Genomic DNA, 27,528 nt, shown 5'->3' with positions numbered 1-27,528 from the left:
CGTAACAGTTTTTAACCAGCTGATTAAAACACTGCAAAAAAAGTTTTAGGACTGCAAACTACTGCCTCGTGAATGATTTTTTTTGATAAAAATCATCAAACACGATATTAAAATCCAATAAAATCAACACTGTGAGTGTTATTCACTACAAGAAGATCCACTTCTCTTGAGTAATTCAACCAAAAGGGCATATGAATAAATATTACGTCATCAGCTTACATCCTTTTTTTAGGGGACAGAGGATCTTAAAAGTCAATCCTTGGTTGCTTGATCAGCTGATCATATTGCGCCACTTTGTATTCATTTGGTCTGCATGTTGTGTTTTCTTGTAAAGATAAGACAAAATGCCAGTTTAATTCATTTTCATTTCATTTTGGGACCGAAGTTAGGCTCAGGGCTTCCTAACACCTGCCTTTTCAGCTGGATTTTCAGTGTCAAATTCTTTGTAGAGTATCTCAGAGCACATCTCAGGACTCAAGGCCAGTTTCCAAACAATGTGTTTTGTGTTGTTTTGATTCTGCCTTTTGTCTAGGGAATGTTGACATTAACATTAATTTATTTTATTGTATTATAACTATTACCTACCATTAGACTTACTAATTGGTTGTGCTTTTGCAACATGAATGAGTATTCTTCCTTTGATAGACCACAGTAGATTCTTGACAATTCTTATTCAGTCGGGGAAACTGTGGTAAAATCTGCCATTTTTAGCAGTCTGCTATTTTTAGCAGAAATCTGCTAAAAATGGGTACGGACCTGCTAAAAATGGGTACGCACGTGACGTCATCGTACCCAAATATAGCAGATTTGGGTACGGACCCATACAAAAACAGATTTGCGCACTACTTGAAGCAAATGCGCATCAAATGCCTGGCAGATCCATGATGAGAATAGTGCTGAGAGTGTCCTCTTCTATTTTCTTTCAGATCCGACTATTTTTTAATAAGATATTGCCATTGAAAGATGAATGCACTGAAATTTCCTAGAAATTGGTCATTGTTTTAGGTATTTTATGTTTCTTCTATTAAGAATAGACAGAAAATAATGTTGAAAACAAAATCTAGCAAAAAAAATACATAAGGTTGAGATTCATTACTAGAACAGGCCATCACTATAACAAACACAATTTGGCATGATTGGTTGACACACATGTTATCAAGGTCATACCATTGAAGGGGTAAATAGCTATGTAGGCATATTTTAATAGTTAATTTAGCCGTTTATGTGGTTTGTTAAGATGACCCTGGCCACAGTGTTTCTTATAATGGTAAATTTGGCACATAGCATTGCCTGGCTTTGTTCAAACAGCAGCTTATACCCTGCTGGGTCTTGGCACGACTTTTCAACCTTAATGGTTAGGATGTCATTTTAGTGGTTTAATAATCCATTTTGGTTAAAAATGTTACCTCCATCTTATTCTCCAGACTTTAAAGTGTATGTAATGACCAGCTATTTTGAATCAAGACAATTATTTTTTTGGAAATGAGTAGAAGTTTGGCAAAGCCTAGCAGTCAAACACATCAGGCTGCAGGCTGGTGGTCAATTATTTACTATTTTTTTCACATGTTTTGCTCCTCAAGATGACTATTATTTTCAAAAATCAACATCAAAGTACCAAATCTTTAAAAAAAACATTGGTGTGGGTGTGTGTTTATTTGTTGATCATTATCATTGCATACTGATTGCGTGACCAGATGAATATTGAATGTTGCATGGTGTGAGTCTACCACAGATCTTACGAGGGCCATATGGGTAATGGGGCTTCACGGTTTAAGAACCTGATGTTATTTCTGTATGTGTCTGCATGCTTTTGCCTGTTTGAAATGCATACTGTCTCAGTCTTGTCTGGACGTGCTAGGACTTAGTAAACTTTGATAGGTATGTGGGGTTCATGATGACACGTATTGCAGTAATCAGACTGTTTTCAAGAAACCTTCCACACTTTTGAATGCTGTAAAAAGCTCTCTCTCTGTCTCTGTCTCTGTCTCTGTCTCTGTCTCTGTTTCTGTCTCTGTTTCAGCCTGGTCAACTGTGCCATTGCCTTAAGATGGTGCTGCTAGGCAACAGTGTACTGCCTCCTCTGGTGGATGGAGTGGGCGTGGGGTGCCAAAGCTCAGTTATACATGTACATTTCACCATTAATCAATAGATACATAGATATATCTTCTGCTATTTTTAGCAGATGCAGCTGCTAAAAATAGCAGTTCTAATGATATTTGGGGCTTCCTGAATCAGCAAAATTTACAGCATTGTTCCTTAAAGTTTTAGGCAAATGATAGGTTCATTTGAAAATGTGAGAATTGTAGTATAGAAATTGCATGCAAAATAGTGTGTTTCTGAGTGAAAGATGAATGTTTGACCAGTTTTCAAACAGTACTTTTTACCGTACCCATTTTTAGCAGATTCGTACCCATTTTTAGCAGAATTCTGCTATAAATAGCAGACTGCTAAAAATGGCAGATTTTACCATAGTTTCCCCGACTGTATTAGAGCCAAACCTGTGAAATGCTGAGGTTCATGTGTACAATTGCCCTTAGCAATGGAACTTCTACCACGGCTAAGATTGCTGTTATTACAATTCAATAGCCTCTTAGTGTCCAAAGTTTGAATCATATGCTGATAATTTTTTTTGGTGCAAAATCAAAAATACCGGCATGCTACCGGCAGGATATGCCAAATACCACGAAAAAACCTGCGGTAGTGAAAAATTACCGGCATGCCGGTAGTGCGGTAGGGAAATTTTGCAACTCTAGTCGCGACACATCTGGTGAGCCGACGGCGCGGCGGGCGCGACGCCGGTGGCTGTCTGGCGCCTCTCAGATCTGCAGCTCATCTGCCGTATTGGTTGAAGCCTACCGCATCCCATTCAGAACGGTCCCTAGCTATCTTTATTACTGTCTCTATGTTCCTTTCTTTTCCATCTCATTCATTTTCACCGGGCAATTTCGGCATTTATGCCTCTATTCAGCTTTATTTTACCGTTTCGCCGTCTGTCCTATTGTCTCTCCATGCCGCTCCATGACTCATGACTCATGAGTAGGCGTCGCGAGACGGCAGGTGCCCTCCGTCAATGCCTCCGCGTTACTGAGGTGTAAACAGGGCCTGTATCATGACCGCAGCAGCGCCGGTTCCGGCCGTCGACCCGCCACGTAACAGCCCTGGCCCCGGCCTCGCCAGGTGATTGATTGGCTTTTGATTGGACACAAGGTGGTTGACGAGCCCTCAGAGATTCGCCCTCTCTGATTCCACAAAGATGAGAGGCTGGTGAGTGGTGTTTTAATGCGACGCTGCATTCTTCCTGGTGTGGGTCCCGTTACGTGTTCGGCCGCTGTGATGATGGCGTCCCATGCCTGTTGCAACATGGGCACTCTGAGAGGGCGGGTTCGCGTGCGTGCTTGTGCCGTGCGTGCGGAGCCTCGCCCCCACTCCTGCAGCGAGGGCGGTGGAGGCGATAAATTGGCAGCCTCAACCCTCTCCCTTGGTGGAGCTCCCGAGTCAAAACAACACCATGTTTGAACGACGAGGGCCGTGGTATTGGTGAACTCAAGGCCAGACATCAGCACACTCAAGGCGAGGTTGATTCTACTTGTGTACTTGAGTAAACGTGTCTTTTACACGGCAAAGTGGCTTTACAATTTTTAAAGACGTGGCGTTTCCATGTAAAAGATGCTTTTTCAGCAAACGGTCGCCGAACTAATGTTTTTGCAATGACAGCCAGTAGCAGCGGTATCCGTTTAAAGGGACACTCCCACCTTAACATTAGTTTTGAGTTGAGATAGCCAAATTGGTGGCCATGGCCTGCAAATACCGGTTTGGGCACTCACAACATCGAAAAATGCTTTAATTCGAAGATATGGAATTTCAAACTTGCAGTTTTCGGATTCTAAGGGGCTAATGCATTGGAATGCCCCCTTAGAATTTGTGACGTCAGCGGAGATCTAACGATTTTTAAATCTTAGACTAAAACCATCGTTAACACGTGGTGGTATACGCTGCTTTGCGCGCAACGTCTGCCGCACTTTAAGGCTGCCAAATTATTGCTTCCAAATAAAGTCGCTAGTAACAGGGGAGATCCCAAAAAGTAAACAAAAGTAAAAGCCTAATATCTTGAAAACCAGTGAATATTTTTTCGGTGAAATTTGGTAGATATTCGTTTTCGCTCTTTCTGAACCAAGGGACGTCACTTTCATGCCAATTCATTAACTTTTTTGAAGGTGGGAGGGTCCCTTTAAAGGAAAAGGGCCACCTTTAACATGGGGATTGAAACTGAGATAGCCATCTTGTAGCCCGTGTCCGAAACCTATCTAGTTACCTCCTTACGGCCGATTTCGGCCTCCATTCGTAGTTATCGGCAATTTTAAAAGAAAATACGCCAGGAATGCGTCCTTATCCCAGGAATGCGTTCTTATCCGACAATACAGCCACCCGCGGCAAGGCTTTGGTTTTTTACCAATCAGCTCCAACCAGCTCAGCTTTAACCAATCAGCTTATCTGACACAATCCGACGAGTCTGTCTTCTGAACGCTGATTGGCTTGAGTGTGACGTCATCGCTATGCCATCATACAGTAGGTGCCGTAGAGAGTATCAACATAGTACCAATATGTTAAATAGTTTTAAATACTTTTTCGCGAATTGTGCACTTCTGGCACCAGTTTTAAAAAGAAAATGAAAAATAATAATGTCAAAATGAAAAACAACGATATCTTCATATTTCACGAAGGTGGCCCTTTTCCTTTAATGAACGTGACTGGTGACCTTTATGCTAAGGATTGGCAATCGTAATTCATCCAAGAATCGCAGGGTTCAGAGTTGCATCTTTCCGGAATCTCTGTGCTGCTACCAGAGGCTATTACCACCAAGGTTGTCCGTAATTGAAACCCGCGCGGGTTCTGTCTGATTCGCTGGAGTTATTGTGCTTTTTATGTATCCCATCATCGCGCTCACGACAACAGAGGCCGCCGTGTGGATTGAATTAAAAACAAAGCCGGCGTACAAAAGAGCCAGGCTCATGGAGGGCAAGCCTCGTTCATGGAGCGCTAGCCACTCGTGTCTGGCCACAATTGCCAATGCTCGAGCTCTGCGGGCGTTCAACTGTTCGTGTCCTGAGGCCCACCCGGGTGAGGAGGGGTCCGCAGGCCGCCCTCCGGAACAGACGCGGGCCGCTACCAAACCCTTTTGTGGAGGGCGGGGCTGGGGCAGCTAGCAGGGGCTGTTTCCCCAGTCGGCCTGCCCCAGTTCATGGCACCGACTGCGTTATGCCCGGTTCATATCGATTCCTTCCGCAGCCAGGTGGGGGCTGTGGCGCCGGGTCCGTCTCGCGGCTGGAACAGCCCGTCTGGCCGTATTGATTTGGGCTGGGCCGGGCGGGTCAGTGGCTCCGTAAAGGTGACCGCTATACCTCGGGGAGGGCCGCACGCCACCCTGCGCACCCGCACCCACCCTGTCCCTCTCCTGCCAGACCGCCAGTCCCCGCTGCATATGATGACATAATGGCGATATAGCTAATGGCGATACTAATTGAATTAGAGAAAGGATAAGGTTTGGCAGGATGTGATGCATACTACTTCGTGCCGCCTGACCGTCGTCTTTTCTATAACGAGCATCGGAAATAAAAAACTTCGACATTTCGACGGCCTGTATATCGAACTGAGAGGTTTTTGCCTATTATTAAATGAGAGTCTAATTGCGTCGGTATCTTGTCCCGGTTCTTTTGGCTGAGCCTAACGCCTAGGGGTGATTTATTTCCCAGTAATAATATGTTATTTGGTAGCGATGAGTACTGACATTAAACGCAATTTGATCGAATTTAATTAGCCCATGCCTGGTAGGTATGACTCGTCATTCATCAATTTTCAATTTTCCGCTCTCGCAAAACCGTTAAACAATAACACGCGGCATTCCAGTGTTTGGTCGTATTCCGAGATGCTGCTCATTCATCCGGCAAGTAAAACTGTTCCGGTGCCGACCAACTGTTCCAGCAGCGGCGCGGCCGGTCCATTGGCGGCGAAAGTGACGCGCCGCGGCCGCGTGGCGCGTCACGCGTCGCATCCCGGCGCGGCGGCGGCGTGGTGCGGTGCGCGTCATTGGCGTCGTCGCGGTTTTTGATGGCCGTCGTGCTGCCACTCGGCAGCTGCAGTGGTGGAAAGGGAGAAACGGATGGCCGTCGGACGTCAGTGCGGCGACTCGGCCGAGCGATGTCTGTTCGCCTTTCCGTCTGTGTGCTGTCAGCTAGCGCGGTAGTGGCTGTTTCAATCTAACTACCCGTATTTTGCCCAGATTATTTACCTACTAATTCGGGCATGCGGCTTAGGCTGTAGAGTGGTTGTTCTGTTTGATGTCGCCGTATTTGTCTCCTTTCGTCACTTTCTTATCAAAGTCCAAGGTGATTTCATGTGTATTTAATACCTCGGCATCAACAACTCTTTTGAAAATGCTCAAATTTACGCGCTTTTTCGGTATATCTTTCATCACTCGGGCCGCCGTCGGGTCTGGTATTCGTTCTGAGCGGTCTGCGGGGAGCTAACTGCGGCCGGCGCCAGGTCAACTGAGGTCGTCCCGTCATCTGCTCACCGCAGGCGCACGTGCCATCCTTCAGTCGGCGCTGAGCGAAGCATGAGACGGGTACGAGCTGACTGCTCTGTGCAGATGCCAGCTGTGCCTGTCGGGAGTATAACTGACGGAGTGGGTAACAAACGGCGTGTGGTTTGGTGAATGTTGGAAGACCAGGAGACTAGAAGTATCTGTGTTGTGGGATGCTGAAAAGGATTCGCATTTCGCAGTAGCTAATGCATTATTTGAACGTTATGGAAAATTTTTAGTCATTCGTCAAACTATGAAAACGAATAACTTCAGGTGGTGTTTCAAAGGATTGATCAAAGCGACGCCAGGCAGAGGCCCGAGCAGTCACGCAGTCGCATTGTTCCTGTCTCCTGGAGTTCATATTTGTGGGGCTTCTGTTCAGTATTCATCGTCTGACAGATGAAAAGGCCCACCATTCGGATGCAAACCAGCGTGGCAGTCTGGCTTTGAGCCTCTCAGCCGGGGTCTGTGCCTCCTCAGCGCGCCGCCGAGCCGCGCCCGGGCTCGTATTTAAATGCACCGAGGATCAATAGAGCATCTGACTGGGCTCACCGGCTGCAGGTGACCTGTCTGCCGCCGCCCTAGGCTCCCGCTCCGCCTTCAACAAACAATCTCCACATCCACCTCCGCCTCCACAGTCTCCAACTCCATCTCGGCAGCTCAAATGGCGCACGACCCAGCGCCGGGCCGCGGGGCACAGCAGGGTTCGAGCCTCGCCCCAGCGCCGGTCGCCTCAGGAGCCGAGATAACACACCTTCCCGGGTGCCGTCCAAACACGCCCCCGGCCCGGCGCCCGATCGTCAGGCAGGCGCTCGATGAACTGCGCCCGATCGGAATGAATTAGCATAGTTTCCAGGGTGATCGGTATGGGCCTCGGATGGGGCGCGCCACTGATCTCCGGGAGGGTGCCGGGACGGACTGACGTAAACAGGCGCCGTGCCGCGCGGGCGGTGAGAGGGACGGCCACGGACGGGCGGGCGGGAGGAGAAGGGTGTGTGGGAGAGGGAGGTGAGGGGCTGGTGGCACAGCTGTGTCAGAGTGCAGCGTGCCCGTCGAGACACCTCCCCAGACGACCCTTAGGGACTGCAGAATTTCCTAGAACGCCGGCTTTCCCGAAAGGTCTCCAGCGTTCACGGGCAGCTAGGGAGACAAACATCCCCGTGCTGGCGGCTGGGCCGTAGAACCGAGAGTGGATTGGACCGCTCGGAAGAGCAGAGTAATTAGCAGCTGATAGGAGCCGAGCCGGCGGGCCTATACCGTGCCCGGTACGCGCCGCCCATGGAGAAGTGTATTCGGGTGCATTCGGAGTGGCATTCCTAGCGACGCGATGACATGTGGGGAGAGGCGCGGACTGATGTGGAGGCGAATCGAGGTGGGGGATGGAGTGATAGTTTACCTTGATTGTGCGCGAGCTATTGCTGCCACTCAGTATCACCTGGTTTGAAGTTAATCCTTCTTGGCATATACCATTAGCTAATTAAGTCGAGATCACAAGTACTTCTGTGCATTTGGATAATTGGGGTTTTACTGACGCTGGCTGGGCAGGTCGTCAGAGGGCATGAACGCTCGGCAGGAAAACGTAGTCCGTTCAATGACATAGCCACCACGCATGGTGGTGCCCACTGCACACACACACACCATGGGTTCTGTCCATTCTCTAGAAGCAACGCCGCATTTGCTTAACAACTCTGATTTGTAGACAGAAATTAATGCAAACACAATATACCGCATAATGCATATGTAATATGCACATTGCACATTCAAGATAACATTGTTTTGGCACTGACAAGAGACAGGCATACATATTTACGTTCAGCGAAATGCAATGCAATTTGGGCGTCATGGCAACGATATTAACATGACACCTGCGTAATTTGCAAATTCGCCCACTCCCCGCCATAAGAGGAAATGTCAGATTTGCGCTAATTTACACTCAAGATTGATGCGGACAAGTCATCCACATCTTATGCTGCATTCATGAGCACCGTCGGTGTGTTTATTTCTATATTTTCGTTAATGGGGCTTCATTTTTTAAACAATGGTGTTTTGTGACGAACGAGTTTTAAATGCCAGCCTCGCTTGGCGGATTATGGTTACAAATTAAAGCCGTTATATTGAATGTAATATAGATGCTGCGCGTACGTGGGGTTGGGTTATGTTATGACTAATAAGGTTGTAGTTCCTTCCTAAGTCGAGTTTATCGTTAAATGCCACTGTAGGCAGCGGTTTATGTTCATATTGACCATGCTTGTAGAAGATAGGTATCACTATGATGTGCGCTGCCGCTGACATCACCCTATGTTTGCCGATAATTTCCAAGAAACCAACGATCACTCGAGTGCAATACATCGGAGATCAATGTGTCAACTGTGCGGCTGAGCCGCTTTAGTTTGATAAGATAAACCCTATCGAGAGGTGACTTGACGGTATGTACACAAAACTATCAAGTCAACATTCAACCACGACCTGCCTGTGCATGATTTTTCACTTGTCTCCTTGAGGCCCTAAACCGATAGCACAGGACCTCTCGGAAAAGACTGCTCGAACGATTGAGGCGAAACTCCATGAACCATCTCGCCTGTTCAGTGTTCATTTAAATGGCATCCATGCTATGTCAATGCCTCAAGTCACAACCGCCCCGGGCCCACCACCAAAGACGTTACCAAGCAGTGAGCCGGTCAGACCGCGGCCTAGACAATGCTGGCGCATGATACGAGTTGTCTGCCCCCTCCAAGGTCGGTGTCGGCGGTCGTCGTGCAGGGACAGGGGCGCCGCGGGCCAGCACGAGCTGTTTTGTTTCTCGTCACGTTCACGGAGTGACGACCGATGCGTCTTCCGAACGCCGTCACATCGCTCAGACGGGTTGGTGGGTTCACAACGGTGCGGTGTAGAGGATGAGAGTAATTCTATATCGCCCTCAGTTGGGCCGAGATGGCATTAGCAGTGGCGCCTTGTAAAGTGCTGCTGTTAGTGGACTCCTCGCTGTCTCATCCTTTTAGAGTGACAGCCGCTCGTGCAAAGTACCTACATACTCGAGGCGCTACAATTCAATGGAATAAAGGAATAAGTCAGCAATAAGTCGTCCTAAATTGAACAAAATATAGACGGTTTCTTAGAAAATACCTTGAAGCGCAATATCGTTGATGAAAATGTTCGAGCTGGAAATTCCCCAATGCCTCGAACCTTGAGACACGATCCGAAACTTGCGGACAGGTGGTCCAATTGCCTACACCGTCTATCTTATTAGTGCCTGGAACATAGCGCACAAGCTATAAATCTCTGACCTGTTATAATTATGTCCGGACCTTCTGAAGGTCAGTGCGTAGAAAATAATCCACCGAGAAATAATGTTTCCGGTCCTCTAGCATGTTCCGTCTCTCATTTGGTAGTCAGCACGAAATCCGCAAGACTTCAACAACGCTAGTACGCAGCCTTCATCAAAGCGGATACTACATATATGCAAACTACTGCCAATCACGCACCCTGACACACGTGAGACACCGTCAGCTGTCCGTCACCGGTCGGAGAGGTCCCCTATCTCTCACCTGCACCGAGATAGCGCCCATCCGCCGCGCCGGCAGTGACGACACTCGGACCGTCACGGTCCTGACTGACACTTTCAGCGACGGGCCAAATGAAATGCCTCAGCTGCGTATCTGCCCGGCTCCGGGAGACCCACCCAGCTTTCATGGATCCTATCTCCGGCTGACCCGACGCGGGGCGTCAAAAGGCAGCCGGTTTCTCTCGGTATTGTGTGCGCCGGCGAATGTGGCGCAGCGTGGCAACTCTGGCGCGTTCCCAGACGAACACCCACGCTGCCAGTCTGATGAGGGAGTCCGGCCGCGGAGACTGACGGAAACGGTTAATTAGGAGATTATTATTTGGGCGTCCAAAGACAAAAACAAGACGTAGGCTCAGACGGCTTTCCCGCACCCTGGGAAAAGAGTCCAGACCAGTATTGAGATAATGGAGTGTGTCTTTGTTCTTAGTATTGAGATAAACACGGGACGGGATCAGTCGACCCTTCCGAGAGAGACGTTCTATGTGTGATTTTGATGAAGCTGAGCTGAGATATATCCGAGTTTCATCTCCGTTTCCCTCTCCGCAGCAGTGACAACCATGCAAATCATGAACACGATATGTACTGTTTTGCATAATGCAGCCCACATCTTACTTGCACCATCGCGCCTGGAGCCCCTTCTTACCGATACAGGATAGCAGCTCATGCTGGCAGCGGCGCTTGTTTATTCATTCAGCGTCCAGAAAACACGCTGCGGGGTACTCCTTATACGAGCTACACGTGTTTAAAAACCAGCTGGAGCCCAGCCCGGCAGACTGCATACATTTGTTTACGTTTGTCCATCCGGAAAGTGTCGCCCGGGTGACGCTTTAGAAAGCTACGATTGCAGCATGCTACTTAAGCAACAGTTCTTGACAGTCACAAGATACGAAGGAGCGAAACCGTGACGGTGCATGCAGCATATCATTGAAAGAGTCAACAATGTAATTTGATAACATTTCATCTCTGGGTCTGGCGAGTCGCGACCTCACGCTCACCACACCTAACTCCCCATAACTCAACTGCCCACACGTGGCTGCCATCCATTTAAAATAATCTCCCCTCAAGATGTAAGTTTAGCTTATATGTAGCATATTAATTTATCGCCAAGTAACTAATGGGTAGTAGTACGATAAACGTATCAGGTCATGCGCCTCATGACTCGGTCTGTGCAATGTCCAGAGCACGGCGCAGTGCCATCAGTAATATAAGTTCGACCTTTCGGAGCTGTGTTTGGTCCATTTAGTAAACAGAGCTGAAACTAATGCGACCGCGGGCGTGATCTAATTCGAAGATCCGGTCCTGCGCGTGGCAGAAAAGCTTCTTCCGTTCGAGTACATAGAGCAGAAGCGACTGAGTGACGGTCGAACGCCGCCATCGGCATTTAATGCACATTTTTGTGTTGAACTTTTCGCCAATTACCAATGCTGATAATTTTCATCAATTGCTACGATATGTTTATCTAAATGTTGCTCTTGAACAAACCAAAAGCTTTCTTGGTTTCTCAAAGATATCCTTGAGCATTTATGGATTCCTCTCCATGTCTCGATCTACTCTAATATCTTTCCCATCTCTCCAATATCTTTGCCCGTCTTTCCGCTGTCTCCCTTTGACATCTGTCCGTCGCCGTCGATCCGTCGCCGCGTCACCGCCGTCCAGCTTCGGGTTTCTTCTCGTCACACTGATTCGCCTTGTGACGCCGTGACGGCGCTGTTCGGGTGACGGACCGATAGAAAGGGTCGGCCGGAGACGAGAAACCGGTGTCCGGTGTCGCCGCGACGGCCGCTTGGCCGCACATCTGTCAGAGCTGGGCGGCGACAAACGGCCAGGCGAGTGTCGAGAGTGTCGGGGGAGAGTTGGAGAGCTGAGTGTCAGAGTATTGGAGCTTGAATGTCAGGAGGTCCGTCAAGACTGAGCTGAATTCAGCTCAAATTCAGCCCAGGTTCGGGATACCTCGGACTGACGATTGAAACTCTCACACCATGCAGAGCCCCTCGGAAAGAGAATACGTGGCCCAAACCCTTCGACGGCACTGAGGGTTAGCTATCGGATTGTCCCTGATAGAGCCGCTCATTACTCGGCGTTGCAGAGAAACACACCGTCTTCCGTCTCTCTCATCAGCGCGGCGGGCGGCTGTTTCCGCGTCTCTGCGGCGACACTCCTTTGCAAACAGCGGCTCGAAGGTAGCCGGCCAGCCGGTACGGGTGTTGTGTTGCAAGGTAGCGCCGGATGTGCTGCACAGAGGGACCAGACCGGGTCGTGGAGCGGTGGCACAGTGGCCGGCCGGTGACCTTTCGCCTCGGGTCAACTGAACGTGACTAGCGTGCGGCCATTTGCAGTACTCGTAATTTACACGGAGAGCCGTTTAGGGTAACGGACGGCGGTGGGTCCGGGTCGCGAATGTGTTACGGTAATCATATATTTATATGCGAAGTGTATAGCCAGTCATCCGTCATCCGTACATGGCATGCAGTTATTTTCATGCACTTGCACTTTGACATGACAAAGCAGCCTCGCTGCAAGGCGCAACGAATGGTAGGAAGTTAAAGAACTGAGTAGGTGATATTTTGAGGGAAACAAGGGGTGTTATTATGACAGTATTTCTACAAATGACAAGGAAGATGCATGCTTCCATGTGATGACAACTTTGATATTTTTTATTTGAATAAAATAAAAATAGTCAGGAACAAGCGGTTCCCGTTTTCTTCATTTCGTGAGGGAACATTATTTTCTTTCACAATAGCCTCGTCAATTTCGTCCCTTATTGATTACCTCATTAATTCCTTCTGAAAAAAAAAAAATTGTTCGGATAACATGCGGAATAGTTCCAAACGGCACGTTGGCTCAACCGAAGTTACAACCACGTCGTAAACATTTTTGACCTATGGTCCTTTTTTATCTTGACTGTGACCCATCCTCAGTTTGCGCGTCTATAGACTCTGCCCCTACATTTTCCTGAGCCGTTCTTGTTTTTCGACCGCTGCCTCATCTCTAATCTTCTCTAGCGTCTCAAATATACCGTCAAAACACTGTCCTCTGCTTTGATCCTTGGTCCAGCCGGCTGTCGGCGCCTCCTGAGCCGGCCTAGGCCATCTATATCGGCCTCTCCTCCCGTCCTGTGTCCCTCGCCTTCCCTCTGCTTTTGTCTGCGTCGCGTCCCTACTCCATCTCGACCAAACCCTTCAGTCGTGGCTCACGCGACACGCAGCTAATGTACCTTATGTAGGTAATGTACCTACATAATGTAATTACATGTAATGTAATTTGTGATGCATGTAAATGTAATACGCATGTAGCGTGACCCTGACAAATATCGAGCAGGGCGTCTCTGGCAGCGCTTGGTCAACTCATGATCCGACGATTCGCTCGTTCATAGTTCAGGCATGACCTTATAATTTTAGCTCACCTTCATCTGCCAGGGAGGGGGGGTTAGATATTCTTCGCATAACTATACCTAAATGAGTATCAGCCCGAATTAACGGTTTAAGCAGAGGGACGAGAGCAGTTCAGTGATCTCAAGGAAGAAGCTGACCGGAGTGGAATGATTTAACTGCGAGCTGCGAGACGCGAGTTCAATAGTAATTGGACAGCTGGGGAACCACGCAGTAAAACCATCAGACTGAACTGCCCAGCGGCTTTATAGGCCGAAACGGGACACATAACATTCACAGGGGCGACGTTCCTTACTCCTTACGTCTTCACCAACCACGCACTAAACTAAAATAGTTTTATGCCGCCCTCATTCCCGTGACCCGTTATAGCCATCACACATGCGACCGTTCGCCGTGGACCCTCTGTCACTCTCCCCTCTCCCTCCTGTCATACCGGCGCTGTGAGCAGCTCCAGCAGCTCGGACTGGCGAAGCTGCTTACCGTGAGCGCTCACGCACGGCACACGTCTGCGTCGGCCGTAACTGGGGCGTGAATGGCCGGCGACGGGGGACCGCCGGCTGTCGTCGTGGTGGGGTGGTGCTGACACGGGACGGCGGGTGGGTAATTTGGTGTGATTACGGGAGACCGGGATCGAGCCGTGGCAGCCGGTCGGTCCACTCAACCAACGCGGTCTTCATCTGGCGTAATGGGTAATTTTTGCGGTGGCGTTACGATACATGTTAATTTTTTTCGGAACTCTTTTGGCATCGCAGGCGTTGTTCGATAAAGGCTGTTTTAGGCTATGCATCGAGTGACAAGGGAGGCTGAGAGCATGTTTTGCCATAGTAAATTGGCCAAACAAGATACATTAGCGTGGATAACAACACCTAACAAGGTTATCTGTCTGGCTTGGCAAGACATCAACGGCGGAAAATCCCAATGGATGGCACCACCCGAATAAGATAATAGATACAAATGAACCATATTCTCAACATTATTAGCTTGATTTGGGGCTCGAATAGAGGGAGCGGAGGATGGCCAGCACGAGGAGGGAGGGAGGGGCAGAGGGGTGGGAGGAGACCCGAGTCGTGGCGCGGTTGACGACCCGGGTCCAGGGGGAGGGGACCGGGCTTCGGCCGAGGCGAGATAAGACACGCACAGTACACAGGCCGCAAAACAGGTCGGGCAGTCCAAGGCGCGCGCTCAGAGGCGGCGGACAGTGCGGAAGGGTGGAAACGAAGCGACAGGCTGTGGAAAACGATCGTGCGGTCGCAGAGGTGACGGACAAAGCGAGAGAGTGGGAATCGAGCGTCGAGCAAAGCGCTGTAAAACGAGCGAGCAGGAAAAGTAGACAAGGCCGGGAGTCAGGTTTGTGAAGCGACGAGTACCTGGTGCTCAGCAGAGGGGGATCAAGGGAGACGGACATGGCCGGTAAGTCAGGCTAGCGTGCTAGCGATACTAGTCATATAAGGAGCCTGCTGCCTGCATGGCTGACTCGCCGGAAAGTCAAGCGAATGGAATATGCTGATGCTGTCAACGAATCAATACCAGTGGGATAGACCGTTGTGCAGAGACCGCACCTGGCAGATGTGTGTGTTCAGAGTCATTGATAGTGAATAACTGATACAATACCACCCGCTCCATCTGGGTGTGAATGTATATACCGGCTCGTCGTCCATGTCACAGTAACACAGAGCGGAGAACCAACATGTCTGAACCATGTTGACACAGTTAAATTCGCTGTTCGTCAGGTACGACGAACCGTACCGACGCTGCTTATACACATGGCTGAATCGTGTGGGCTCATTAATGCGCCTGGTATGCCGACCCATACCGGTGCAGAGCAGCAACAATCAACATGCATGAACCATGCAGACCCAAGTTAAATTCATTGTTCGTCAGGTACACGGGCTCTTTGGCGACCGGTTTGCCTGACCCATATCGCAGTAAAACTCGCTGTACGTCAGATATGCCTGAACCATATCGACGCAGCGCCAAGCCACACATGCCTGAACCATGTGGGCTCATTTATGCGCCGGGTACGCCTGCACCGTATCGGTGCGGCAATGCAACATGCCTGATTCATGTTGACAGAGTAAAAGTCGCTGTTCGTCAGGTATGCCTGAACCATATCGACGCAGCGCCAAGCCACACATGCCTGAACCATGTGGGCTCATTTATGCGCCGGGTACGCCTGCACCGTATCGGTGCGGCAATGCAACATGCCTGATTCATGTTGACAGAGTTAAAGTCGCTGTTCGTCAGATATGCCTGAACCATATCGACGCAGCGCCAAGTCACACATGCCTGAACCATGTGGGTTCATTTATGCGTCGGGTACGACTGCACCGTATCGGTGCGGCAATGCAGCATGCATGAATCATGTTGACACAGTAAAACTCGCTGTTCGTCAGATATGCCTGAACCATATCGACGCAGCGCCAAACCACACATGCCTGAACCATGTGGGCTCATTTATGCGCCGGGTACGCCTGTACCGTATCGGTGCGGCAATTCAACATGCATGAATCATGTTGACACTGTAAAACTCGCTGTTCGTCAGATATGACTGAACCATATCGATGCAGCGCCAAGCCACACATGCCTGCACCATGTGGGCTCATTATGCGCCGGGTACGCCTGCACCGTATCGGTGCGGCAATGCAACATGCATGAATCATGTTGACACAGTAAAACTCGCTGTTCGTCAGATGTGCCTGAACCATATCGACGCAGCGCCAAGCCACACATGCCTGAACCATGTGGGCTCATTTATGCGCCGGGTACGCCTGCACCGCATCGGTGCGGCAATGCAACATGCATGAATCATGTTGACACAGTAAAACTCGCTGTTCGTCAGATATGCCTGAACCATATCGACGCAGCGCCAAGCCACACATGTCTGAACCATGTGGGCTGATCTTTGCGCCGGGTACGCCTGCACCGTATCGGTGCGGCAATTCAACACGCATGAATCATGTTGACACAGTAAAACTCGCTGTTCGTCAGGCATGCCTGAACCATATCGACGCAGCGCCAAGCCACACATGCCTGAACCATGTGGGCTCATTTATGCGCCGGGTACGCCTGCACCGTATCGGTGCGGCAATGCAACATGCCTGATTCATGTTGACAGAGTAAAAGTCGCTGTTCGTCAAGTATGCCTGAACCTAATCGACGCAGCGCCAAGTCACACAGGCCTGAACCATGTGGGCTCATCTATGCGCCCGGTACGCCTGAACCGTACCGATGCGGCGATTCAACATGCATGAATCATGTTGTCAGTAAAATTCGCTGTTCGTCAAGTATGCCTAAACCATATCGACGCGGCGCCCCGCCTGACTAAGATGGAGCCAATGACGCTATTCGTTGGGTGCCGGGTGACGTCACCAGAACAAATGCTCACATCAAAGCATTGTCGCCGTGATGGCCGCCGGGGAGTGCCAGCTGTACTTCCGCGGACGGGGCTCCCCCACCCATTCCGCTGCGCGCGCCCACCGGTCGGGCGGCCAACACTCGGCCGTCAGCAGTAATAGAGCCGTTACGTCACGTCGTGACACCGCCGCCGGGCGTCGCGGCGTGTAAAACCACCGCCAGTTAACCAGGGAGAGGGGAAGGCGCGGGAGGGACGCAGGGGTCACCGCTGTGGGGCCAAGTGGTTGACCTTTTGTCCGATAACACTGGGGAGGGACCCACGACTCCAGCAGTCGGTCGGGAACTATTTGCACAGGATAACCCCACACGCAGTCAGGGAGGACAATGGACGCAGCGCCCATTTAAGCGCCCGGAATGCCTGACCCATATCGGCGTGAGGAAGCGATTGATCATGCATGAACCATGTTGACCCAGTTCAATCACTGTTCGTCGGATATGACTGAACCGTACCGACACGGCTTACAAGCCACACGCGCCCGAATCACGTGAGCTCATTTGTGCGCCCAGTCTGCCTGACCCATATCGGCGTGAGAAATTGATCTATCAAACATGCATGACCCAGTTTGACAGATACAGATACAGATGTGTATTCATCTAGGATCCACAATAAAAGTGGCTTTTCACCAGACACGTAAAACCAGATAAAACGGGGAACATATAGACAGTACGAGTAGGCATAGATATCACTGGCAAGCACAAACAAGCGTGCGACTGGAACAGGTTCAGACAGCTACTCGGCGTCTCGACATGATCACACGCTTCACATTGGCGCGAAACGCTGGTATATACGGGCTCAACTCGGTATCGTTTAACATCGCGACTCCTCTAATACATAGTCGACGTCTCCCCGTCTCTGTTCGGGCCCGTGGCTGTGTTATCAGCCCTGCGTTTCGGGTGTTGTGGTCGTGTATGTCGCGGGCTACAGGACCGATGGTATCACTGATATGTTCAGGAGTACCCGATGTGATGGCTCGGTGGACTGCGCAGATAGTGTGGTACTCGGCTAATTCGTCTGCCCGCAGCCAGCCGAGCTGCTGTATGACGTCAGAGATGTGGTCGCTGCGTCTACGGCCACTGACGACTCTGGCACAGAAATTGAGAATTTTCTGGACACGAGCCATCTGGGTCACACCGCACGACCCATACACGCTTATACAATACCGCACGATCGATATGACTAGTGCTTGAACAACTACCTTACGTGTGTTTGCTGGCATCACGTGGCGGGCATGACTGAGAGCGATTAAAATTCCTGTGCATTTTGATGCCATGGCGGTGATGTGAGCTTGATAGTTCAGATGGCGGTCGAGATAAAGTCCGAGGTTCTTCACCATCCCTGCATCGACTACAGTTGAACCACAAAAGTTGACAGTGACGGGCGGGAGTCCACGCAACATTGCTGGTGTGCCCAACACCAGCATCTGTGTTTTGGCGGCGTTAACTTTCATGCCATTGTGGCAAAACCATCGGTAGGCGGCGTCGAGTGCGGCCTCAGTGCGTGAAATGATACAATCCAAATCCCGTTTCTTTCCAGTGACCAAAATTTGAGTGTCATCTGCAAACTGTACTATGGTGACTCCGTCGGGCATGTGCAGACTGAGATCGTTAGCAAAAAGCATGTACAAGGCACAACTGAGACTACCTCCCTGGAAAACACCAATGGTGTTTTCTCTCGGTCGGGAGGTGATACTGGAGCCGTCAGCGGCGCGGACTCTGACCTGTTGCACATGCCCAGCCAAATAGTTAGCGAACCAGTCGGTGTCGATACCGTATAGGCTAAGTTTTTGCAGGAGTTTTTGGTGAGACACGACATCAAAACATTTTGAAAGATCCAGTAAGACCAAAATTGAAATTTCACCGTTGTCCATGGACTGAAGAATGCGGTCAGTAATGACGTTGAGGGCCGTCTCAGTGGAGTACAGTCTCCTGTACCCGTGTTGTTCGGCTGCCAGCAGAGAATGCTCGGATAGGTAGTCGATCAGCTGGGTTTGAACTATGCGCTCAACTATTTTCATTATGCCTGGTAAAATGGAAATAGGGCGCGTGTCTGCTGGCGTGTTCCCTGCTTTGCCTTTCGGTATTGGTGTCACTATCGCGTGCTTCCATCCAGGTGGAATGAGACCAGTCGATAAACTGGAGTTCACGATGTCGAGAATAGCATGGCCAATGCCGGGAAAAAACGTCTTGCTAAACGTCTTGACCCAGTTAAACTTGCTGCTCGTCAGGTATGCCTGAACCGTACCCCGGTATGCCTGAACCTTATCGGCGTGAAGAATCGATTGGCCAAATATGCATGAATCATGTTCACCCAGTTAGAATTCGCTATTCGTCAGGTGTGCCTGAACCGTACCGACGCGGCTACCAGACACACGCGCTTGAATTACGTGGGCTCATTTATGCAACCGGTATGCCTGAAACATATCGGCGTGAGGCCACATTGACGTGGCTACCAGCCACACATGCCTGAATCATGTGGGCTCATCTATGTGCCCGGTATTCTGACACGTATCGGCGCGGCAAAGCAACATGCATGAATCATGTTGACACAGCTAAATTCGTTGTTCGTCAAGTATGCCTGAACTATATCTACGCGGCTCCCAGCCACACACGCCCGAATCATGTGGGCTTCCCTACACCGGTTCTTTAATCCGTATCGGTACGGAAATTCAGCATGCATGATCATGTTGACACAGCTAAATTCGTTGTTCGTCAGGCATGCCTGAACCATATCTACGTGGCTCCCAGCCACACACGCTTGAACCATGTGGGCTCACATACGCCGGTTCTTTGACCCGTATCGATGAGGCGATTCAACATGCATGAATCATGTTGATAGTTAAATCCGTCGTGCGTCAGGTACGTCTAAACCATATCGACGCAGCTCCCAACCAAACATGCCTGAATCATGCGGGCCCATTTATGCGCCCGGTATTCTAACACGCATCGGTGCGGCGATTCAACATGCATGAATCATGTTTACACAGTTAAATCCGTTGTGCGTCAGGTACGTCTAAACCATATCGACGCAGCTCATGCCTGAATCATGTGCGCTCATCTATGTGCCCGGTATTCTGACACGTATCGGCGCGGCAATGCAACATGCATGAATCATGTTGACACAGCTAAATTGGTTGCTCGTCAAGTATGCCCGAACCATATCGACGCGGCCCCCAGCCACACATGCCTGAATCATGTGGGCTCATTTAGGCGCTCGGTACGCCTGACCAGTAGTGGTGCGGCAATTCAACATGCATGAATCATGTTGACAGTTAAATGCGTTGTTCGTCGTGATGCCTGAATCATATCTACGCGGCCCTCAGCCAAAAATGCCTGAATCATGTGGGCGGCTGGATTACCCGCCCGGTTCGCTGACCCGTATCGGTGAGGCGATTCAACATGCATGAACCATGTTGACAGTTAAATTAGCTGTTCGTACAGTATGCATGAACCGTATCGACGCGGCTCCAAGCCACTCATGCCTGAACCATCTGGACTCATCTACGCGTCCGGTATTCTGACACGTATTGGTGCGGCAATTCAACATGCCTGAATCATGTTGACACAGTAAAACTCGCTGTTCGCCAGGTATGTCTGAACCATATCGACGTATCGACGCAGCACCAAGCCACACATGCGTGCACCATGTGGGCTCATTTATGCGCCGATTACGCCTGAACCTTATCGGGGAGGCAATTCAACATGCCTGAACCATGTTGATCCATTAAAAATTCGCTGTTCGTCAGGTATGCGTGAACCATATCGACGCAGCACCAAGCCACACATGCGTGAACCATGTGGGCTGATTTATGCGCCCGGTACGCCTGCACCCACCTGAACCGTATCGGTGAGACACTTCAACATGCCTGAACCATGTTGACCCATTACAAAACTCGCTGTTCGTCAGGTATGCGTGAACCATATCGAAGCAGCACCAAGCCACAAATGCGTGAACCATGTGGGCTCATTTATGCGCCAGTTATGCCTGAACCGTATCGGAGAGGCAATTCAACATGCCTGAACCATGTTGATCATTACAAACTCGCTGTTCGTCAGGTATGCGTGAACAATATCGACGCAGCAACAAGCCACACATGCGTGAACCATGTGGGCTCATTTATGCGCCCGGTACGCCTGAACGGTATCGGTGAGGCAATTCCACAAGCCTGAACCATGTTGACCCATTAAAAATTTATGGAACAATGGCAATTATAAGCGGTAGCGAATAAGGAGATGGGCAAACCATTAACCAATGCTGTGTGCATAGAACTGCGGCCGCTCAGCGCGGCCATCTCCGAACAGGCGCACATAGACGCTTGGCTCCGCGCTGACTTGGACTTTGCCGTCGCTGGGGAATAACACACCATAAGGACACCTGGCGACCCCGTCTATTGGTTCTGGGCGGCCGTTGCGGTAATAAAGCTACAACCCCAGAAGACCGACAAACAAGAGAGGGACCGTGGGACGGGCCCGTCCGTCCCGTAGTCGGACGTCGGACGGGGAGGAAAGTGGGGGAGAGAGAGAGAGAGAGAGAGGAGAGAGAGAGAGAGGGGGGGAGGGAGAGGAAAGAGAGAGAGAGAGTGGGGAGAGAGGGGGGTTCGGCAACATGGGGGAGGGAAGTGTTCGTCAGTGTGTGCGGACGCTAGAAAAGGGGGACCTGGCAACTCATAACACTACTCGCCGCGTCGGCGGGCCGATGGGAAGTGCAAACAGAAGACAGACGGACACGGCAGGCTATGGAACTGCGCACAAAACACTGTTCATGCCGAACGTCGTGTGCATTGCCAACAATCAGGATACCTATATAACCGCGTACATTCTGCTCCGTTGGCGAGTTTGGCGTCTTGTTATCGATCATGATATGAACGATAACGCGATTTGGGTGCAGACGGCCATTAACAGCCAATACTGGACAACAGATCTGGGGAGCGTACGGTATGAGACACCCTAATCAGTAATAGGGCCCACCTATTAGCTTGATTTGGGGCTCGAATAGAGGGAGCGGAGGATGGCCAGCACGAGGAGGGAGGGAGGGGCAGAGGGGTGGGAGGAGACCCGAGTCGTGGCGCGGTTGACGACCCGGGTCCAGGGGGAGGGGACCGGGCTTCGGCCGAGGCGAGATAAGACACGCACAGTACACAGGCCGCAAAACAGGTCGGGCAGTCCAAGGCGCGCGCTCAGAGGCGGCGGACAGTGCGGAAGGGTGGAAACGAAGCGACAGGCTGTGGAAAACGATCCCCTCCCACCCTCCCCAATAGCAACTTTCAATCCAAAAATACCGTACTATAGACACATTCGTCGTCGGCCTAAGTCTTGTTATCGATCATGATATGAACGATAACGCGATTTGGGTGCAGACGGCCATTAACACTTGTTATCGATCATGATATGAACGATAACGCGATTTGGGTGCAGACGGCCATTAACAGCCAATACTGGACAACAGATCTGGGGAGCGTACGGTATGAGACACCCTAATCAGTAATAGGGCCCACCTATTAACCATTAACCGACCGACTCGTAATTACATCACTGACGTCAAGGAAACCATCCGTCTCGTCCGCTGGTCGATCGAGTTGGGTCGAACGGGAGCTACCCATCTCGCCGGGCCCGATCGACGCGGAACACGAGAAGGTCATTGCTCGACGAGAGCCGACGAGAAGGCGGTCGACGGACCGACTGCGACGGAGACGGCCTCGGCGAGACGGAGACGGTTTCGGCGGCGACAGACTCGGCGGTACGGGAGCGGCGGAGACGACGGAATCGGAGCCGGAGCCGGGAACAGTGGCGACAGTAGTAATGGAAGGGGGAGCGATGGGGACGGTGACGGCGACAGCAACAGCGCAGACGGGTAGGGAGTGTCGGCAGCGATGACGGCGAATTGCCCGTTCACCGGGGCCCCCGCTAGCGTTGTTACGAGCGAGCGAGCGCAGCGAGCGAAGCGAGTCTTTTCAATATAACGGAAAAATCTCAGTATGAGCGGCCCGGCCCGGCCCGGCCCGGCCCGGCCCGGCCCGGCCTGTAACGCTTTTGAGAGGCTTATATCTCAGCAACCACTGGACCGATTGGCCTGCGGTCTTTTTTGCTGGGTAGCCCCATCCCTTCTACCCCGTAATTGACTACTTTTGATACACCTCAGTGACCGTCGTGGCACGTGCCACGTGAAAAGTCAAGGGTGTTCAAGCTGTTTTGCAAAAGTAGTGTTTTTGAGAGGCTCATATCTCAGCAGCCTCTTGGGCGATTGACTTGCGGTGATTTTTGTAGGGTAGCAGCATCCCTTCTACCAAAATTAGGATACTCCCGATGCATGTGGGTCACCCCCAGTGCACGTGCAAAATACAACAATGAGAGGTGTCAAATTTGTTCCCATTTTAATAACTCGGTAATTACTGGGGCGATTTCGCTGAAACTTGGCATACAGGTAGGCACCCACCAGGCAATGTATTCCCATGTGTTCCGGTTAGGGTGCTACTGCACGTGCGCACGTGCAGGGGGCGCTTCCAGATCTCGAGAACGGCTGGGCCGATTGCGCTCAAATTTGGTACACGGTTGGGGACCGGTTAGTAGGGTGCCGTGCAAAAGTCATTTTGGACCCCGTTTGCACGTGCGCACGTGCAGAATGCCGTTTCCAGATCTCAGGAACGGCTGGGCCGATTGCACTCAAATTTGGCACACCGCTAGCGACCGTTTAGTAGGGTGCTTTGCACAAGCCCTGTTGGAAGTACCCTCTCGCCCTTTCGCACGTGCAGGGCTCACTATCTCGCTCGTTCGTTCTTCGCCCAAAAGGCGTTTTACTGGTAATTACGCCCAGCGCTGCGGGACCCGCATAGAAGTTCCGATAAACTTGGGCATGGCCACCGCGGGTAGGCGTTGACCACCGACATAGCCGTATGGGGCCGCGGTGAATGCCGGGCCGAGTCCGAGGCTGAATGAAGCTGTATTACTGTACGGGTCCATCCGTCACCGCCATTAGCGACGCAGCGATGTCGTTACTGTCGCCACCGCCGCTGTTATTGTACTCCAACAGTAGCTACTGGCGGGCGGGGTACGATGGACGGCGCCGCTCCGAGCGCGCACGCCGCGGGGAATCGCGCGCGGCTCAAAACAAATGCGTTTTTGTGCTTCGGGTGGCTTTCTGGTCTCCATACACTGGCAGCGGGCCGGCTGGTGCAAGTAACTGCGCACAGACCTCGATACTGCCGACCGCCTTCACAGGCCGAGCGGCCGGCGGTGCGGTGCTGCGACACGGGCCCGCAGTCCGCGGCAACCGCAGGCGGACCGCACGCCGGCCGGCCGGCCGCCGACCCAAGTCGTCAGCGACATTGATTGGCCGTGTCCGACGCTCGTTTTACACTGCGCTGGGTGGAGAAAATCGAGCGCCGACCGGAGATCGACTTTGGTCGGCTGCCGCCCCCCGGCCCGGCGCGGAGCCACCGCCACGGTATGGTCAATGGTCATAGCGGGTGGACGGTGACGGTATCCTATCTTTGATAAGGGGCGTTACTGTGTACACAACGGGGTCGGCACATGCTCGGTTGCACACGGGCGATTCTCCTGTTGCATCCACCGATGTGCTGACGTGCAGTTTTGCACTGCGGTGTAACAAACACCTTGCTGATGTCTGCGGAACACCGCAGCGCGGCGGGCCGAGTCAGATCAGAGAAATGCCTCCCGAGGGACGCGTCTCCTCCTGCTATCCGATGCAATTTCAGCTTTGATCAGCCAGATGAGGGTGCCCGGGCGCGGCGGGCGATCCCTCCAATTTAGCTGTCGCTCCGTTATGTTCCCTGCTGGGTGACTCGCCCTGGGACGGACGGGTCGAGAAGAGACGGCGTCGCGGGGCTCGGGACGGAGGGGAAGTGATCCCGCCCTGGGGCTGAAGACGGCCCCAGGTTCGCACCCCTGCTGACGGACGGCCCTATTTATAACTGCGTCCCCCTGGCTGCCGCTGGGAAATCTCCGGCGGTCCCCTCGCGAGGAATTTACGAGGAGGGTGCCGAGAAATGGTCCAGGGTCAGTGTGGGACGGCGTTCGACCGACTGGCCGAGCCGGTGGGAACGAACGACCGCGGCCTGCTCCGCGGAGTGGAACAGGCAACAGCGCCGGGAATAAACGGTGACATGGATGCAAACGAAATCGGCTGCCGAAAACTTGTTATTTGTAGGTATTGGGCTAAAGAAAGCCGTCGACGTTAAGTAAACGAAAACCTCTCATAAGTTATTTAAAAGGGGCCAGGTGATTAATGAAATTTTAAGTGATAAGGGCGTAATAACAAACATCCACAGTAAAAACAGAGACAAACTCTGCGCCTCGATGTCAATTGACCTCAAACACATGATGCAATTCGCGTCTTCAAGCAATTATTCATTCATACAATCAGGCGTCATCCCCGTACACTTGGAGAGTCCCAAAGAATCCGCGCCTTCCCCTACCCTGCCCACCAACCTCCCATACCACCAATACGTTGCACCTACCTGTCTGAAGTGGTGAGCCTGCTGTGGAAGAGCCTGTCACACGTCACCCTGGGTCCAGCACTGCTCGCGCCCGGGACCTCCGTCGACCCACTGGCACCGCGGCACAATCAATACCACGTCTGACGCGCCGTTCGGCCGTGCGCCGCTCCGCCGCTCCGGGACCGGTAGTTCGCGCCGCCGCCGCCAGGGGCGCTGCGGTCGGCTCCGGTCTTTGGGGAGATGGAAAAGACGGGGAGACGGAGAAATGGAAATGAGAGTGACAGAGAGTTTGGTTTTGAAGTGGCTGTTGTAAGCGCGGGAAATGCTAAGATTGTTATCGTTAAATTGAAGGCTCGTGTTTTTTCGTGGACGGTCAGCCGTCAGGTCAAGCCTGCAGCCCGCTCAACTTTCCTGCTAAGAAGACCGTGGGTGGGATGAGATGTTAAATTAAGTTTGATCATTGGAATCAGTGACGTACCCAAGGGGGGGGGGCACGAGGCCCCCTGGTTACCTCCGTGGTGGTCACCTCAGGGGCCCCCCTGGTCACCTGATGGACCGTGTTTATCCGGGAAATGTCTGGTTATCTGCAAGGCCCCTGCAGCCATATGAAGGCCTTTAGTTACGCGAGGGCCCCCTGATATAAATGGCCCCTGTTTATAAGAGGGTCCCGGTCCCCTGGTCACTTAGTGGGATCTGGTCAATTGAAAGTCTCCTGGTCACCTGAGACGCCCCTGATTAAGGAGGCCCCTGATCACTTTGATTCAGTGGCATAGCCAGGGGGCTAGGGGGCATGTGGCCGTTATCGGGTTTAGGTTCCCTCGGGCCCGAGGGGCCCTGTGGTGCCAATTGGCGGCAGAGGGTCCACGCTGACCATCCTTCAATTGAAAAGGACGCGACAGGGCTGGAGAGAGCAATTCGTGGGCTCTTACAGGGTGGACCAAAAAGGATGGAAACATTTTAAACTCGTATAAAACATGCATAATTGCATGCATGTGACTGGGAATGATACCAAACAAGAGTACATTTCGTGGAAATTCATAATGGCATCACTCTCATATGCTTTCTCCCGTTTTCAGTCTCTCACAGCAGATGTTCGTTGTGACCACCTTCGCGAGATAGGCACAGAGCGACCAGCCTGGCTGCTGACACGATAGCCCGCTTGTATGGCTCACACAGCCTTGCTGATCGCTCTCTTCAGTTCAGAGGCTTTCTAGACCTTCCTTGTAAGTTGTAGACCTGGCCCTTGAGATGACCCCACAGTAAAACATCCATAGGGGTCAGGTCGGATGAGCAGGTAGGCCAGTTCTGACTGGCACCGCGGGTTATCAGCCGGTCACCGAAGTGGTTTTCGATGCACTTGAGCGTTGTTTTTGCGATGTGAGGAGGCGCACCGTCTTGCTGGAACCACATATGGTCTTTGATGGGGCTGCCATGCTTCGTTTGGACTCGCTCTCAGAACTTCCTAAGCGCCGCCTGGTATGCGCTGTTGATTGGCGGTCACGGTGTTGCCGCTCCCTTCCTCGAACCAAAGTGGACCCACGATTCCTTTTCCGCTGAGGGCACACCATTTCGGTGACCTTGCTGCTGTGCAGTGACTTCTTGATCATCTCATCTCAAGGGCCAGGTCTACAAGGAAGGTCTCTGTGACCTGAAGAGAGCGATCACCAAGACTGTGTCAGCCATACCAGCGAACATGTGTCGTCGGGCTATCGCGCCAGCCACCAGACCGGCCGCTGTGCCTGTCTTGCGAAGGTGGTCTCTTCGAACATTTGCTGTGAGAGACTGAAAACGAGAGAAAGCAGATGAGAGTGCTGCCGTTATGAATTTCCACGAAATGTACTCTCGTTTGGTACCATTTCCAGTCACATGCATGCAATAATGCATGTTTTATGCGAGTTCAAAATGTTTCCATCCTTTTTGGTCCACCCTGTATGTAGCCACACTCTCCAGAAGGGCCCCACGTCGGCTTCTTAGGGACCTTTGCCGGCCTCTGAGGGCCTAGCTGGCCAATGAGGGATCAGTTATAAGGGCCCCACATTCGTCTGTTATGGACCCACGACCCACATCAGTGCTTCTGAGTGCCCTCATAACGGCGCCTGCGAAAGCCTTCACCGCCACATCTAAGTGCCCCCC

The 27,528-nt window shown here is 51.5% G+C and overlaps 2 protein-coding genes across 3 annotated transcripts in view; one reads left to right on the top strand and one right to left on the bottom strand.

Annotated features, from left to right (window-relative positions):
* LOC122364009 overlaps nucleotides 1-25,555 on the bottom strand; it is a 57,986-nt gene extending 32,431 nt beyond the window's left edge. The window contains exon 1 of one of the 2 annotated variants that reach the window (XM_043333950.1): nucleotides 25,417-25,555. The gene's annotated coding sequence lies outside the window, so the exon portion shown is untranslated. The remainder of the gene's footprint in view (nucleotides 1-25,416) is intronic. The other variant, XM_043333949.1, reaches the window with a different exon arrangement.
* The window catches only part of LOC122364010 (sensory neuron membrane protein 2-like), a 46,796-nt gene continuing 34,015 nt past the window's right edge, over nucleotides 14,748-27,528 (top strand). Inside the window, exon 1 of the mRNA XM_043333953.1 lies at nucleotides 14,748-14,787. The gene's annotated coding sequence lies outside the window, so the exon portion shown is untranslated. The remainder of the gene's footprint in view (nucleotides 14,788-27,528) is intronic.

This window comes from Amphibalanus amphitrite, unplaced genomic scaffold (assembly GCF_019059575.1).
Source record: "Amphibalanus amphitrite isolate SeventyFive unplaced genomic scaffold, NRLGWU_Aamphi_draft 000652F_arrow, whole genome shotgun sequence".
NCBI classification, from domain to species: Eukaryota; Metazoa; Arthropoda; class Thecostraca; order Balanomorpha; family Balanidae; genus Amphibalanus; species Amphibalanus amphitrite.
This window is presented reverse-complemented; position numbering and strand designations above follow the sequence as displayed.